The 17637-nt window shown below is 40.1% G+C and overlaps 1 pseudogene; it reads right to left on the reverse strand.

Moving 5' to 3' along the window:
• Positions 1-2041: 2041 nt before the first annotated feature.
• On the reverse strand, positions 2042-3989 carry LOC100355976 (importin subunit alpha-1 pseudogene; annotated as a pseudogene).
• Between the last annotated feature and the right edge of the window lie 13648 nt (positions 3990-17637).

Below are 17637 nucleotides of genomic sequence, written 5' to 3' on the forward strand. Positions count from 1 at the left end.
TAATTTCAGATATATTAATAAGCAAATCCGTAACACTTTCACCATGGTAACACTTTTTAGTTTTGGGATTTGGTTTGGTTTTCCTCACTTGGAGTGTCTACGGTAAAGATGACTTAGGCTATTTCATATGAAAGGTAGATAGCCAATCTGGAGGTAAAGTGGTAAAACACTAGGTTACCCAAGGAGATTTTAAGTTCAGTGTAAGAATAGCACTTGCATCAACCTTCATTATTTGCAAAGTATTCTGATATTCAGTATCTTCCATGGGATTCACAGCAATCCCAAGAAATAAGCCAATAGCATCTCAAATTTTTTTTGATTAAGAAATTGATATTGAGAAGTCTAACTAGTTTAAGGAAGCTATTCATTGGTGCACACACATTACATGTTCAAATTATTTTACTACATACTCCATTTTGATCACAGAAAGCTTGCCTAAGAAGACAAAGAAAATAAATTTGAGAATTATTTAAGCAATATCATAGGAAACTGGGGCATTTAAGGAGGTTGCTGAAGAGGAGTCTCATATTTAAGAGAGTAATCAGTACAGAGTTGTGAGGAGTCAGACAGGTTAATAGGTAGTCAGAGTGGTCCCAGTAGAAATTGAGGTACAAAATGCTTTCTTCAGCAAGATCTAAGTGCCTGCCCTACTTCCTTGGGAACCTGCAATTTTAGGAGAATAGCAAGGCAGCGGGGAATCCACCTTTCTGAGCTCCCAGTTTACTGTAAACAAATTAGGTATCCCATCCTTGTGATGCTCTTTTGTCTTATCAAGAGCAGGTCAGAAAGGGTAAAAAGATTGCAAATCAGATCTTTTGATGAGTTTTGTCCTTGCCTTGTAACTAAATGTCAACTTGATGTCAAGGTTTTTTTCTCCAAAATTGTGCTTAAAAATCCAATAATCATCAGCCAATTTGGGTTTTGCCTCTTAGAGCCCTCCTCCAGGCCTCTCTGGCTAGAAGTCTCTGACACTAATAAATCTTGCTTTTCAATACTTAAATGTTTTTAAATGCTTTCTCTCTGCCTTGTCTGCTTGGAAATTCTTCTTCCATGTGCGACAAAGAACCGAGGTAATATTTTCTCCACCTCCATTTCACCCGCAACAGAGTAATGCTGGGCAAAGCAAGAGAGGAAAATGACAAATAGAAAAAGTTAGGCCGGCGCCGCGGCTCACTAGGCTAATCCTCCGCCTTGCGGCACACCGGGTTCTAGCCCCAGTTGGGGCGCCGGATTCTGTCCCAGTTGCCCCTCTTCCAGGCCAGTTCTCTGCTGTGGTCAGGGAGTGCAGTGGAGGATGGCCCAAGTGCTTGGGCCCTGCACCCCATGGGAGACCAGGAGAAGCACCTGGCTCCTGGCTTTGGATCAGCGCGATGCACTGGCTGCAGCACACCAGCCGCGGCAGCCATTGGAGGGTGAACCAACGGCAAAGGAAGACCTTTCTCTCTGTCTCTGTCTCTCACTCTCCACTCTGCCTGTCAAAAAAAAAAAAAAGTTGATAAATTATAATAGATTATATAGGTGTTATATAAGAATTTTTCTTGCATGGGTGTTGTCACAGTAGGAGCTGGGAAAAATAAAACAAATTAATCAAACATTAAATCTTGAAAAAAATCAACTGTGTTTTCAGACCCTGAATTGACATCAGAGTCTAAATTATGGCTTAGGAAAAAGTAGATAAGCAATCTGAAAATAATTTCTAGAGATGTTGCCTTTTCAATACACTGAATGGCCAGAATTATTAAGTTATGCAAGAAAGAATTAAAGTCATAGGAAGATAGATGACATCTTGATAAAAAGCTAGATCATACCAGTGTTCCATGATTTTGAATTCTGGATCTAAACTAAATTAGTCTGCCTTTTTTGTTTTTTATTTCTTTTGTTAGATTTTAATAAACAACTTCTGAATAAGAAAGATGCTTAGATTTTGTCACTATACTCATACAATTAAAGAAAGCTAAATTCAACTTCTTATAGAAAAAATAACTTTCACTTGATATTCCTAAAACTTTGTTAGAATTATTTCATTTTTATCATTCAATACTTTTTTTTTTTAGGGGTGGAATTTTATCTTTATTTACAGGACACTGTAAGATACGAAATTCCACAGAAGTAAGAAACCCATTCAGAGGACAAGCTTCATACAGTATGTACAGTTTGGAACTGTTCAAGTATAGTTTTGTTGTAAAAGTGCTACAATAACAAACCACATTTAAAAAAAGGTCTTAGTAGAGAAACAGTAAGACAAACAACAAAACGACTGGTGCCTCAGCAGTGCGATCGGAAGTGAAAGGTGCCCGGCGCCCCATCCTGCACTTGGAAGGTGTAGCCTTCAGAGGTGGTCTCTGGCGCAACATTCTGATCTTCCTCTTCCTCTATAGAGAAGTACTTCTCAATCAAGTTTAATGAAGCCCTATACACGGATTCATTCTCATGGTCTTGAAGAGCTTCAATTTTATCCAAGCCTCCACATTCTTCAATCATTATACTAAGTTTCTCAGTTTCACCTAATTTCTCAGCAGCCTGGAAGATATTTGAAATGGCATCCAGAATAACCAGAATAATTTTGGTATCCTTTGCGGTCAAGAGGTTAATCAACGGTTCTATTATACCACAGTGAACAAGGTACACAATCTGTTCAACTGTTCCACCACTTGTATAGTTGGTTACAGCCCATACTGCTTCTTTTTGTGTCTTAAAGTCTGCCTTAGAGAGAACACCAACAAGGAAAGGGACCAATCCGTGATTCACAACTTGCTGTATCTGGTCCTGACGCCCAGCTGTGATGTTTGACATTGTCCACGTGGCCTCCTTCTGGATGTTAGTTTTGGGGTTAGTCAGCAGGCTGGGAAAGACAGCAAGTGCTCCCGCATCTATCACAACCTGTGTCTGTTCATCTGTCCCTGTGACAATATTCCCTATGGCTCTTAGCGCAGGAGTCACAATTGGCAAATCATTAGCTCCTAGAAGCTTCACGAGTTGCGGCACAACTCCTGTCTTCACAACCATTTCAATCCGCTCATTTGGACCATCAGTGAGATAGGAAATCGCCCAGCAGGTATCTGCTAACACTTCCGGATCATCGTGATGCAGGAGACGAACTAAAGTAGGAAGAATCTGCTCAACGGCATCTAATGGGGGTGCAGGATTCTTGTTGCGACAAAGGTTTGAAAGTGTCCATGTCAGATTACGTAAGTAACCGCATGCCAAAGAGGACATATCAGGAACAGCCAGAAGAGCCAACAGTGGGTCAATTGCACCATACTTGATAACCAAATCTCGGAAAACTGAACCATCACCTGCAATGTTCCCTAGAGCCCATACAGCTTGTTCGCTGATGTGAGCATGGGGAGATGCCAACAGGGAAATGAATGCTGGGATGGCACCTCCATCCACCACCGCCTTAGTTTGTTCTGAGGTCCCAGAAGCAATGTTAGTGAGCGCCCAGGCAGATTCAAACTGAATGGGGCTACAATCAGTTCTGCCCAAGAAGGACACAAATTTTGGAATCAAACCAGCCCGGATTATGTTGTCTATAGGGGGCTGTTTTTCCCTGGAAAGCAGTTTCCTAGCAGCTTGGGTAGCTTGGAGCTGGCTTTCCAAATTGTTGCTGGTTATGCCTTTGACAATGTCATCAACAGACCAATGTACAGTGCCCTGGTTGTTGCGGTTTTCCTGCAGCGGTGAAGTCGCATCGTCGGGAAAGGAGCTCACATTCCTCCTCTTCAGCATCTGGTCATCCTTCTTGGCCTTCCTCAGCTCCACGTTCACTTCTATTCGGCGCCGTCTCATTTCGGTGCTGTCCTTCCCCTTGTTCTTGAATCTGTGGAGCCGGGCGGCCGGTGAGTTGGCATTCTCATTGGTGGACATGGCGACGAGACCGAAGGAATCAGCTGCACAGCCGACACAGGCTTCCCCAGGAGGCGGTGCGTGCCCACAGACTGCCGGTCAGCCGCCCTGCAAACGTCTACCGCGGATCAGCCCTGAGACGGTGTGCCATCATTCAATACTTTTATAATCCAATGCTCAAAGATATGCAATTCCTCATGGATATAAATGAGATGATAAGGTAGAGGTTGAAAAATATTGTTAGATTTATCCAGAATAGACTTTGGAGCATATTCAAAGTGTTAGGTTTTGGCCCTTCACTGCAGTAGACTCAGGAATGATGGCAAGAGTAGATAAGTATTTTCAAGAACACGCTATATTAATGCAAAATTATGTAAGTTGGTATTGGCTCAAGCAAATTTTCCAGGCCTATGGATATTTGAGCCTAGTGCAGCTATGGAAAAGTATCTGTGTTTGGGGAATAACTAAAGGCACTAGAGAAGGAAAATCACTGATGGGCTGTCTTGTACAAACCCTACAGAAATAGAGCCAGATATTTATTGGACCAAACTTATGAAGGTTCCCTCCTAGAAGGTTGGGAATGGCCTCATATCTGCCTTGATCACTGATCTCAAGTCATGTTCCATTTCTTATATTTTGGAAAGACCCTGATTTTTCTTGAAATATTTCTCTTTGTAAAAGTTTACCACTGTTCTAACATCTATAAAGGAGATCACTGTTAGCAAGTCATAAGATAAGCTATCTATTTTTAGTTCTACTGTGACAATTTAGTTTCAGTAATACAAAAAAAATGTTATAATAGAGCTGCTAGTGTCTCATGTAGAAGAATTTCCACGCCAACAGGACAGTAAGCAAAGCAAGATTATTTAAGTCAGAAGTCTCCTGCTACAGCATCAGGAAGTAGGATCCAAGGGAGGAGTTGCCAGGAAACTTATCTAGGTGGCAAGCAGAATTTGCGGGAGGAACAGATTAACAGCTAACAATTAATCAGAGGGTGGGACAAAACCCATCAGGGGTCTGGAATTGTAATCCTCTTTAGCCTGCTCTTGATAAAACAAAAAAGCCATTAGAGGGTAGGATAGGTAAATTTGTTCTTTTTAGTCCCGTGATTTTAGCTTCTTTGTCTTCCTTATATGGGTACATGCATATGTTTGGGTATTCTAATGTTACATGGTAGCCACAGGAATTGATGCAATACTACACATGTTTACATAGTTACTGGTGATTTTTTTCCCCATATACTGAGCTGCACATTTTCTAGTACGGGGTAACACCATCCCTCTGTGCTAATAAGCAGGAACCCAAGCAGATAGTAACTTCACAGGGAAGCAGATAACAACCACATTTCATTCACAGGACAGTTTTCCTCCTCCATTTTCTTCTTGTGACCTTGGGAAGGCCTCTACCACAACTTTAATCATGTCAGTTAGAAACAAGCATAATTCAAGGACAAAGGCCTCTACAACAAAAACCCACACTCCTAGCCAGTCTACTCCATTTTCCCTTTGGATTAAGAATTCAGCATGATTCTATATATGAACTGTGGACTACGAGTTAGATGGGCTAGGGCTAATAGACAGTTAGGTCAGGTCCCTGTTGGAATGAGAAAAGGGGGAGTCTCTTTGAAAGGGTACAAAACGCTTGCTTCTCCCCAGGAGCTATCTTTAGCAAGACAAAAGTGCCCATCCCACTCTTCAGAGTTTCTAGTTTTATCCTGAGAATAGAAAGAAGTTACCTATCTCAACCTTCTGATGGTTCTTTAACATGAGCAAGCTAGACAGGGCAAACAAGTCAAGCCTTCTGATGGGTTCTGTGTCCACCTTCTAGCTGATTATTAGTTTTTCCCCCAGAATTGTACTTAAAAACCCCAGTTCCAGCAGCTTCTGGGGTGTGCCTCTCTTGGAGCTCCCCTCCAGGCCACTACAGCAAGAACCTTCTGACTTAAATTTTATTAAATAAATATTGCTTTTCTCTCTGCCTTGTCCACTGGAAATTCTTCTTTCACCTGAGACAAAGAACAGAGGTCATCTTTATGGCCACTTCACCTGTAACATTTGTGCCTTGGTGTCTCCTCTCTGAATACGAATCCTACTATACTGGAGCAGGCCAGACATCAGTATGGCTTCCACTTCTACTACTTAACTAGATACAGATCTTGAAAGTATTATTTAAACTAAACTAAATGCTAGTTTCATAATCTATAACTTAGAAAATATTTCAAACCCAGAGCTATTGTAATAGCAAAATATCAGCCTGGAAACTAGCACCCAAAAAACAATATATTCTGCCTATGATTTCAAATATGGGTTTAATATTCTTTCTTAGCTTAGGTATATGATTGAAGATTAAAGGTTCACACAGGTTGATTTTATTCTCTTTTAACATGTTTCTTCTTTTAGTGGAAGTAAAAAAATATTTTAAGAGTAGTTAGAAAGTAACTTCACTTTGTGTATTCTAAATTATCTTAAACCTTTCTTGAATTGGAAAAAATAATTTGTAGATTCTGTAGGAATTAGCAGTAAGTGGACTAAAAAATAAGACTTTGTAACTCTGTCTCAAATGCACAATTCTCAGCATCTTATATTTGGCTCTTTAGAGGTCATTATGTCACTTTACTTTGCAGCATAATAAGGAACTCCAAAACTTAGAAATTTAAAATAGTAACCCTTTATTTGCCCATCCAGGCAATTCTGTATTTATCTGAGCTTAGTTGGGAGGCTGAAATCAACTGGAGGAGACACACACACACACATACCCCACACCCCACAACCAAAATGCTTTGCTACTTAAGCATTGACTGACCTCTTCTTTGAAAGGGGTGATTGGATTCTCTCACCCAAGAATTTAGCCTGGGTTTAATCACAGAGTTGCTGAGCAAAGTCCAGGGCCACCTAAAGTCTAGGCTCAGAACTATTAAGATACCATTTTTTGTAACATCCTCTTTGACAAAGTAATTCACTAAGCCAACTCAGTTTCCTGTGCCATTGTAAATAAAACTGCTAAATAGTCTAGTTTCTTTTAATGAATACTTCTCTTTAAAATACATGGAAAGGGAAAACTTTCTTGGGGAAAATAATTACAGGAAATTCACACCCACCAAAACAGAAAAACACTGACCGGCAACACACACTCATCCCCAGCAAGTGAAATAAGAGCAGGCAAGACAGAAGAGCATATGTTGCCAGTTACTCCTTTCTGCGCTCTTGAGAGTAAGTTTTCCTTTTCATTATTTCTAGCTGTTTCATATAAGTAAGACATTCATGTTATGTAATTTTAATATTTCTTGATCATTTAGGGAGAAACTTCAGCCAGAAACAGGGCTCTCTAAAATCCTCTTTGTTCTATTTGCATTATCCCTTCACGATAAGGTTACCTTCATGTTTGACCATTTTATTTCCATCAATCTCTTTCACACTGTGGTCCAGAGACATCTTCATCACCTGGGAACTTGCTAGCAATGCAGATTCTCAGGGCCTTCCACCCAATTCTACCAACTGAGAAACTCTGAGGTAGGGCAGCAATCTGCTTAAACAAATTCAGCACTTTGACGACCACTGCCTGCAAAGAACACCACAATTTTGAGATAAAAGCCGAACACACTCTATGGAGACAAAAACACTTCTGTTCTTCTATGGAGTGATAATGTACACATACTCAAAGACTCCCAACCTCTTCTGTTGCAAACCAAAATGGGCTCCAGGTTTAGAATGGGCCCTAGAAGAGAAGTGTGTTTAATAAGGGGTTTTATAACGTTTATTCAGCATGCTAGAGATGTTAATAAAATGGTGCTGTCTTACCTACGGCACCATCTAACCCCAGACGCTATGTTAGACCCTGGCCCCTGTCACCAGTTGCATGATAGACTTTGGGTCTAAACCTCATGGTCCAACCACCGGTGTAAAGCTCCACCCCCACCCTAATGGGATTCGCTACTCCTACCTCCCTACCTGCCCCCTGGAAAAGAGAGATTAGGACCTGTTTCACGGACACACACTCTCTTTCTCCTTCTTTGCCCCTTCCCTCCAGTTTGTTGGGTTTCCACCAATAAACCCTTTCCCTTACTCTGGTGTTTGGTGTGTTTTGCGGTGGCCTTACAATAGATAAAATGATGTTTAGTGGATTTAAAAACTGGAAAGAGCATAAACTGTGTTTCTAAATGTGAGGACAGTGGGCCTGAAGCCCCAGGCCTGATGAAACTGGGCATAGGTAGACAGCATAAAGGTTAGTGGAATGTTAATTGCTCTGGAAAGCCCCACACTTGGGGACATCCCAGACTGCTAAGACAATGCACTGTAAGAGCCTTTCTGCACGCCCTCCACCCACCTCATCAGGGTCCCTGTGGCGCTCTGCACCTTCCCCAGCAAGCAGCTCAAGAGCCTGCTGCTCAAACAGAATGAAGCCTAGTTGCAAGCCCCCTGCTCTGTGCAGAGCAGGCCCACTCTGTCCTTCTTAAAATAAAGTCTTCTCCACTGTAATTAGCTGCCTCCTCTCCTTCTTTGAACCCTAAAGATCCTAAAACCTAACACTAAGGTAAAAATAGGCAATATTTCAGAATTATTTTCATTAAAAGTACCAAAATACAAAATTCTGTGAGTGGCTTACACAGCATAATGATGAATGAAATTTGGCATCATACTTAACAAATTACATTTTAAAAGTTATTTAAATTGTATTATGACACTACACTTAAAAATATAATAATCAACTCAACAGTTTATTTGATATTATATAGCACATGTTCATAGAACTTTGTAAAAACCCTTTGTAGGTGAAATTAGCCTATTCACATTATAATTACTTGGTCTCAGGGTATATAATTGGCAGCATCATTATCACTTCAGGTGAAAGTAAAATAAAATCCTCAAATCTAGCAGTCAAGTAGAAAATGTGTGATAACCTTTCCCTAGTGATTCTGATTTCCTATTTACAGGCTGAAAGATGTACTTCAGTAACACTTTAAAAATTTAGAAACTGGGTCAGTATAAGGGTTGCAAAAATCTCAGAAGATTCAGATGACGTCTCTTAGGTGCTGATTAAATCTGAATACAACTTTCTTTTCCCTAGATATTCATGTTCTTGTAAAGGAAGCACTACAATGATTTGCTATTTTCAGACTTTTTACATATTAGTCCTGAAGCATGTCATTTTTTATTTACTCTTTTTTCCCTTTCTTTAAGCAATAAAAAAAAAATCTGAAATTGAACTCTTTAATAAAAAGAGTGAGCGTTTAAGTCAAGGTAGAATGTGAAGAACAGAGTAATTGCTAAGGACAAGAATATAACAAGTATTGTTATAAAGACATCTTGACAGAGGCAAAATTATTTTCCAAGTTATGATTCTCAGGAACTATCACATAAATAAATTAGTTAATTTTTAAACATTAATCACAAGTAAAAGCAGCAGCCCAAAGAAGCATGACAGGGATATATGCTAATCTATGCACCATGCTTTTTTCTCTCTATGTGGAAATTGAAATGAATAGTAAAAGCCAATGAAGCAGCTGAAAGATGGTTGACTATAAATCCCAGCCAATGTCCTAGATATGTCATTCTCTATGAAAGGCATGCTTCCTGATGTTGCGTTTTCCATTAGCAAATGGGGCAGGAGAACACCAGTGTATGTGCTTTTCTGACTCATTTGCAAGTCACCATTCTAACTTTCCACTGCCCTGTGGCACTGTGGCACTTGCCTCCAAAATTAGGAATATGCAGCATTAATAATTTTTTGATAACACCTGAGTAGTTACATGACCCTTAAAAGGTTTCTTTTCAAAATTCAAAACTCACCTTCTCTCGCTTGAATGTGAATCTAATCTCATTCTTGACCTGGAACCTGGTTATTAACTTTCTCTTTCTTGACAGATCTGGGGGAGGGGGGAGCTGATGGAAGACTGAGTCAGAAAGAAAGGTCAAAAAGAAGGAAGTTGAAATCAACAGATATGCTACAAGTAACCTAAGAAGAGGAAAGAAAAGATGCTTATCGCTTGGCAAATTAAGTCACTGTAAAGGGCTCCAAAGATGAACAAAAATACACATGCTCCATTTAACTGCGATGAATGAAATCTAATGAAGTGAGGTCTTAGTCAAGTAAATTACACAAAGCAATGCATTGTCATAATGATGACAAATGCAATAGAGGAGAGAACTATCCTATCCAATAGAATATCCATTAGTCATAAGAATGACTAAATTTAAATTTAATAAAATTGAATAAAGTTAAAAACTCAGTTCCTCATTCATACTAGCTACATTTCAAGTCCTCAATAGACACATGTGGCCATTACTATATTGAATAGTGCAATATAGAATGTTTCCATCATTGTAAAAATTCTAACACATAGTGCTGGTGTAGAATACTACAATAAAGTGGGATTAGAGAAAGCTTCCATTACAAAGTGGAAACTATGGGTCAGTGCTGTGGCATAGGGGGCTAAGCCTCTGCCTGCAGTGCTGGCATCCCCTATGGGTACCAGTTCACATCCTGGCTGCTCTTCTAATCCAGCTTTCTGCTATAGCCTGGGAAAGCAGTAAAATGTGGCCCAAGTGCTTGGGCCCCTGAACCTCCATGGGAGACCTGGAAGAAGCTACTGGCTCCTGGCTTCAGATCAGCCCATTTGGGGAAGTGTATCAGTGAACAGAAGGCCTTTCTCTCTGTCTCTGTCTGTGACTCCACCTCTCAAATAAAATCTAAAAAAAAGTGAAACTAATAACTAAAAGGTAAGCAAAAATCAACTAGATGAATAGGAATTTTGGGAAAAATGGAAAGTAGTTTCTCATTAAACATTAGGAATTTTAGTCTCTTGGATTGTCATTAAGACTCTAAAACATGATTACCTGCAAACTGTACAATTTTTTTTATAGAGAAGAAAAATTTGTAAACTAATAAGAGGAGTCAGACAGGTTAATAGGCTGTCAGAATGGTCCCAGTGGAAATTGAGGGTACAAAATTCTTTCTTCCCCAAAAGTTATCTTTAGCAAGATCAAAAGTGCCTGCCCTACTTCCTTAGGAATCTCCAGTCTTATCATGTGAATACCAAGGCACTAGGGACTCCACCCTTCTGAGGTCCCAGTTTACTGTAAAACAAATCAGATATTCCACTCTTGTGATTGCTCTTGTTGTTTCATGAGCAAGCCAGACAGGGTAAAATGATTATAAATCAGATCTTGTATTTTTAAAAAATATTTTATTTATTTGACAGGTAGAGTTATAGATAATGAGAGGGAGAGACAGAGAGAAAGGTCTTCCATCTGCTGCTTCACTCCCCAAATGGCCACAATGGCGGGAGCTGGGCCTATCTAAAGCCAGAAGCCTCTTCCAGGTCTCCTACGCAGGTGCAGGGGCCCAAGGACTTGGGCCATCTTCTACTGCTTTCCCAGGCCACAGCAGAGATCTGGATTGGAAGTGGAATAGCTGGGACTAGAACCGGCACCCATGTGGGATCCCAGCACCACAGGTGGTGAAATAATAGCGTGAGGATTGTAAAGACCCATAGCCCCCCCCCCCCATTAGACTCTCTTACTCAGAGACTATTTCCTAGAAGTATGCTGGTAACCTTTAGTTCACCCCCCTTTGTTAATAGTTAATAGTTACGAATGAAAGAAAAATGATTGCTTACTTGCCCTCCCCTCCTGCATAGTGGGAACTTAATGTTTTCCAGGTACACCTAACAATAGTCAAAGAACTTCTGTGTTAACTCAGGTAATATGTTATTTTGATGTTCCTATAAACTATGGTTGTATACATGCGACCCTATCCTGACCTGTGATGATTAAAGTACTCGTAAATCTTTGGTGACACAGTGACCCAAATGTAACCTTACTCAATGTACCCTCCTTTTGTAACCCTGGTAAATATCAGCTTAGACTGAATCTGTAGTCAATTAAACAATTGTAAATCTTCTTGTCAATGTATAACCTGTGCCTGACCCCAGCCCCCTCCTCAAATGGTATAAAAACCCTGACCCTTTTCTCCTCAGGGCTGCTCTGTTCTTGCATGTTCAGAGAGCCCCAGCATGCTGGAAAAATAAACCCCTTCCTGATTGCATGAGAGTGTCTCTTGGAGTCGTTTCTCGGGTGGCCGATGCGTTTCGACCCTAACAGTGGAAGATTAAATTAATGTGTCACAGCACCAGCCCCAAGTCAGATCTTTTGATGGGTTTTGTCCTGATTATCAAGGTATTTTTTCCTCCAAAATTGTACTTCAAAAACACCATTGGCTGGCATCATGGCTAATTAGGCTAATCCTCTGCCTTGCGGCGCCGGCACACCAGGTTCTAGTCCCGGTCGGGGTGCCGGATTCTGTCCCGGTTGCCCCTCTTCCAGTTCAGCTCTCTGTTATGGCCCGGGAGTGCAGTGGAGGATGGCCCAAGTGCTTGGGCCCTGCACCCCATGGGAGACCAGGAGAAGCACCTGGCTCCTGGCTTCAGATCAGCGCGGTGTGCCGGCTGCAGCGCGCCAGCCGCGGCGGCCAATGGGGGGGTGAACCAATGGCAAAGGAAGACCTTTCTCTCTGTCTTTCTCTCTCACTGTCCACTCTGCCTGTCAAAAAAAAAAAAAAAAAAAAAAAAAAAAAAAAAACACCATTACCACCATCCCCATCAGGTTTTGCCTCTCTTGGAGCCTCCCTCCAGGCCACTCTGCTAGAGGTCTCCAAGTCCAATAAATCTTGCTTTTAAATACTTTTAAATGCTTTCTCTCTGCCTTGCTTGGAAATTTTTCTTACATGTAAGACAAAGAACCGAGGTAATATTCTCTCTGCTGCTGTTTCACCCATAACACTAACACATAGTTAGATGAGATTTCAGAGACCCCTTGGTTTAACATTTATAGACCAGAAGACTGAGGACCAGTGTAGCACTATGACAAGGATGGTTGAGGCTCCTCTTGTGGTACAGGCATCCCATGTGGGCACCGGTTTAAGTTCCAGTTGCTCTGTTTCCAATCCAGCTCCCTGTTAATGCAGCTGGGAAGGCAAAGGAGGATGGCCCACGTGATTGGGCCCCTGCACCCACATGGGAGACCAGGAAAGAAGCTCCTGAGATAGGTCTGGCACACTTACAGCATCGCAGCCATTTGGGGAGTGAGCCAGTGGATGGAAGACCTCTCTCTCTCTTTCAAGTAAATAAATCTTTTAAAATAAAAAGCTCTCCCATATCCAACCATAAAAAATAGCAACACTGAGGATCTATTTCACCATGTGTTCCTGTTGTCACAGATTAATTTCAAACAGTGCCAGAAATGTATAATCTAGACATTGATTTCTATCTCAATATTGACTCTGCTTCTTAGAATAGTCCTAAATTATTCTGACAATTCTAAACATTTCTGAAAGTAGAATTTTCACATATATATGTAAAGTATATATGACTACTCTTTCATATTTGTTATGAAAGATCACCACAAAGCACACCAAACATCAGATTAAGGGAGAAAGTTTATTGTTGGGTGGGGGAAACCCAACAGGCTGCCTCCCTGTGCAGGAGAGCACAGCAGGCAGTACTGGGAGAACAGGTTTTATACAGCTTTGCAGAGGTAAGGAAGTGGGAGCAGCAAATCCCTTCAGGGTGAGAGTGGAGCTGATGTTTGTGATTTGGCTATTTGGTCACCTGACTTCTACTGAGCCAGGCTGGATTTAGAATGAAGCTTATCGTACAAAATGGTGACAGGGCTAGAGCCCAAGTTGGTACCACAGATAAGACCATACCATTTTACTCACATATTATTCTATTAAACTAATGAAAAAATATTCTGTTGTAATTTTATGTGAATTAAAGATCTGAATGTTAATGATTGAGAATGTTATGTTTATTTACATTTGATATGTTTTATGCTTACCTTTGAAAGCATAGTTTAATTTTTCTCTATTGAAATGCTTCAAATAAAGTGCACTATTCTTGCTTGTGCTCTATTTGCCAATTGTAAATGTGATTATCACAGTGGTTCAATCTGTGCTGCTTAAGGTAAGATGGTGTTTTCAGTATAGTTTGAATTCAGTTTTCTCTAAGTTTATAAAATTGTACACAGTGATTTACTCTGTGATGAATCACACTTGCAGTTTATAATCTTATTTTTAAATTAATTTGGTTAAATAAAAGGTAGAAAATTGCTGTTCATATTTGAGTGTTAAAAAGTTGTTGCTTTTTACTGTAAACTAATGGCACTTTTTACTTTAACAGTACTATATAATTTATTATATTAACATAAAAAAACCACAATGAATTAAATTCTTTTCATTATATTTCCGTATCAAGTTTCAATGAGAAACAAATCCATCTAAAGGGACTGTTACAAAAGAAAAAGCCTAAGTAAACTAGCATTCCAAATTATGGGAATGAACTCCATTCATTTAAAGAATGGTTATTGAGGACATATTTTGTGACACCTTGTTACAGATATTACAACAATAGTAATAATGAAAGGATACAAAATCTTTAATAATTATTAATTTTGTATTCTCATGGAACTTCATTTTTAGTCTGATAAAATGGACAATAAGCCAAATAAATAGGTATAACATTATCTGTTGCCAGGTGGTAGTATTTTGCAGGAACATAAACCAAAGAGAAATGGGCAGGAAAAAAGCTTTGATGATTTTGAAAAGTGTAGGGAATAAAGGCATCATTTAGTGTGTGATTACGTCTGAAAATGAAAGTTAAGGGAAGTAGTGAGGCATGTGCCTGTGTAGAGAAAAACAATATAGGAAGAGGAAAACACAAGTGCCAAGGTCTCTTAGAGATAAGACAGTGTTTAGTCAGTTCAAGGAATAAGCAGGAAAGGAGGCGCCTAGCAAAGAGTGATCTTGGTGAAGACAATAGAGGTTGAGGACCCAGACTTGAAGGGAAATTTTGCCAAACTTGTTGGCCTTTATAAAGGCTTTAGTTTGTACTCTAGTAGAGATGCTGTGATGTCTTGAGAAGTGACATTGTCTGTTTCAAGGTCACTCTGGATGCTGTGTTGAGAATAGACTATAATAGGATAATTAGGAGACTATTGCAACGATCAAGGTGAGAAATGCTGATGTTGAGGCCTGCATTGTGGGGCAGCTGGTTAAGCCTCTGCTTGCAATACTGGCATTCAATATGAGCTCCGGTTCATGTCCCAGCTGCTTTGCTTCTGATCCAGCATCTTGCTAATGTGCCTGGGAAGCAGAGGAGTCTCAGGTTCCTGGCTTCAGGCTGGCCTGACCTTGGGCTTTGCCGCCATTTGGGGAATGAACCAGTGACTGAGGATCTCTGTGTCTCTCCCTCTCTCTAATTCTGCCTTTCAAATACATAAATCTTTTTAAATAAGAAAAGAAATGCTGATGCCTTGGACATAACAATGAAAGTGAAGAAAATCAAAGTGAATCTTTCATGCATTTTCAGTCAAATTCCATAAAGTTGCTTAACAGATTGTGTGAAGGACATAGGGAAAAGAAAGGAGTCCAAATTGGCTCCAATAAACATGGGAGTGTGATTATCTCTTTCATAGGCTGATTTCATTTTCTTCAGATATATTTTGAGAAGTGGGATAGCTAGATGATGTGGCACATATTTATGGGGTAAAATGTGATGTTTTTATACATGTACACAGTGTGTAATAATAAAATCAGGGTAATTGGCATGTCCATTGCCTCATTTGTCATTTCTTTGCGATTTTTTTTGAATGCTAAATCATCTTTGCACACTTTGAATAATTCCTACTACATTAAAAAAGAAAAATCAAAGGCAAAATATGCAGAAAAGTAAAAAAAATTGGCTCCAAGTTTTTAGCTTAAGTAACAGGAAGACTGGAGTTGTTAATATGTGCCATGAAGAAGACTGAGGAATAGGTTTAAGGAGGCAGAAGAGTTTTATTCATATTAAGTGCACAATGTCTCTTAACCATCCAAGTGGAGATGCTGAGCAAGCAGCTGGATATGAAAGCCTGTAGTTCAGAGAAGGTGTCCGGCATGGAGTTATAAATTGTGAAACTGATGACTCAGAAGTGACTTTTTAGAGGTTTATGACACCAGGGTTAAACAGTTAGAAAGAAAAGAGAAGAGGTCTCATGACTTTGCTTTAGGATAGCCTTATATTAAAGATTGAGGATGTGAGAACGAACTGTCAACAATGACAGGTGACACAGCGATTAAGTATAGATGTGGTTCCCTGTCGTCAATTTTTTTAAGTGCTTCAAGGAGGAGAGAATAAGCATTCTGCAATACTGTTGGTATGTTAAGAACTATAAGCCTGAGTGTGGGAAACTGACCACCAGATTCCACAGTGTATAGAATACTTATGACCTGATGAAATTGATTTTTGAAGAGTAGTAGTTAAAAACTGACTGGATTGAGTTTAAGAGCCAACACGATGGACCAGTGCTCTGGCATAGCAGGCCAAAGCCACTGCCTGCAGGGTCAGCATCCTAAATGGGCTTGGGTTCCAGTCCCAGCTACTCCACTTCCAATCCAGCTACCTGCTCACGTGCTTGGGAAAGCAGTAGAGAATGACCCAAGTGCCTGGGCCCCTGGCACCCACAGAGGAGACCCAGAAGAAGCTCCTGGCTTTGGTCTGGCCCAGCCCTAGCTGTTGTGGCCATCTGGGTAATGAACCAGCAGAGGCAAGATCGATCGGTGCATGTGTGTGTGTATGTGTGTGCATGTGTGTGTGCGCGTGTGTCCTCTCTCTGTAGCTCTTTCAAATAAATAAATCTCTAAAAAAATAAAATGACCATAAATTGAGAGAGGTAATGGAAGGAAAGGATGAGGTGATGGATATAGGGAAGGGATGAAACAATTGCGATGACAGTGAGAATAGGCTAGGGGAAATTTGTATGATTAAAGGAAGCATTAAGGGCTCACCTGAGCAGTCACCATTGTGAGGACTCAGATGGGTTAAGAGGCAGTCAGGGTGGTCCCAGTGGAAATTGAGGCTGCCTGCCCACTCATTGAAAGCTTCCCATCTTATGAGAATAGCAAAAAAGTAGCAATTCTTTCTGAGATCCTAGTTTATTGTAAAGTAAATTAAGTATCCCACCCTTCTGATGGCTCTTTTTGTTTTATTAGGTCTTTTAGGTTTTGTTCCAGCTTTTAACTAAATGTCAAGTTTTTTTCTTCTCCAAAATTGTGCTTAAAAACCCCAGTACCACTGGCCCTTAGGGATTTTTTCCTCTCTTGGGAGCCCCCCTCCATGCCACTCTGGCTAGAGGTCTTTGAAGAATAAAATGCTTACAATTCAGATTATGGAGAGATCCCTGTTACTGGCAACAGTGTTAGAGCAGAACCATGGGAGGGAGTGGGTGATACATGTGGTGGAAATTTCTATAGAATAGACTAGGAAACTGAGAGGCTAAGAATTCTATATGGATAGTGGTATCTCTGAATACTTGAGTTCTGTGAATGTTTTCTTTTTTTTAATAAAAATATTACATGTACATCTATGAAATTATATGGAATTGATTAAAGACATTGGCAGTGCATCCACTGACTTAATTAGTATTTAGTGTCTTCTGTTTGTATTCACTGAGCTAAGTTCTATAGCTTTAACACCATAGCAAAAGGAGATAGACTGTCAACTTGACAGTGACATTTTCTCATAATCCCGATGTTTCAGAATTATGCTGTTCTAGGTACACACAACAATATTTATGACCAGATTGACCAATCTGAAAAACATGAACTTTGCTTTCTAGTTTCTGAGGACGCTTCTCCAGAGAAAAAAATCAGCACAAATATAACTAATTTATATCTTATAAAAGGTCTGAGAGACTTAAAGCAATCTAAACTTATAATGTCAAGTTACAATTTGTAAAGCACTATGCTGGGAACATCATG

This window comes from Oryctolagus cuniculus, chromosome X (genome assembly GCF_964237555.1).
Source record: "Oryctolagus cuniculus chromosome X, mOryCun1.1, whole genome shotgun sequence".
In the NCBI taxonomy this organism is placed as follows: domain Eukaryota; kingdom Metazoa; phylum Chordata; class Mammalia; order Lagomorpha; family Leporidae; genus Oryctolagus; species Oryctolagus cuniculus.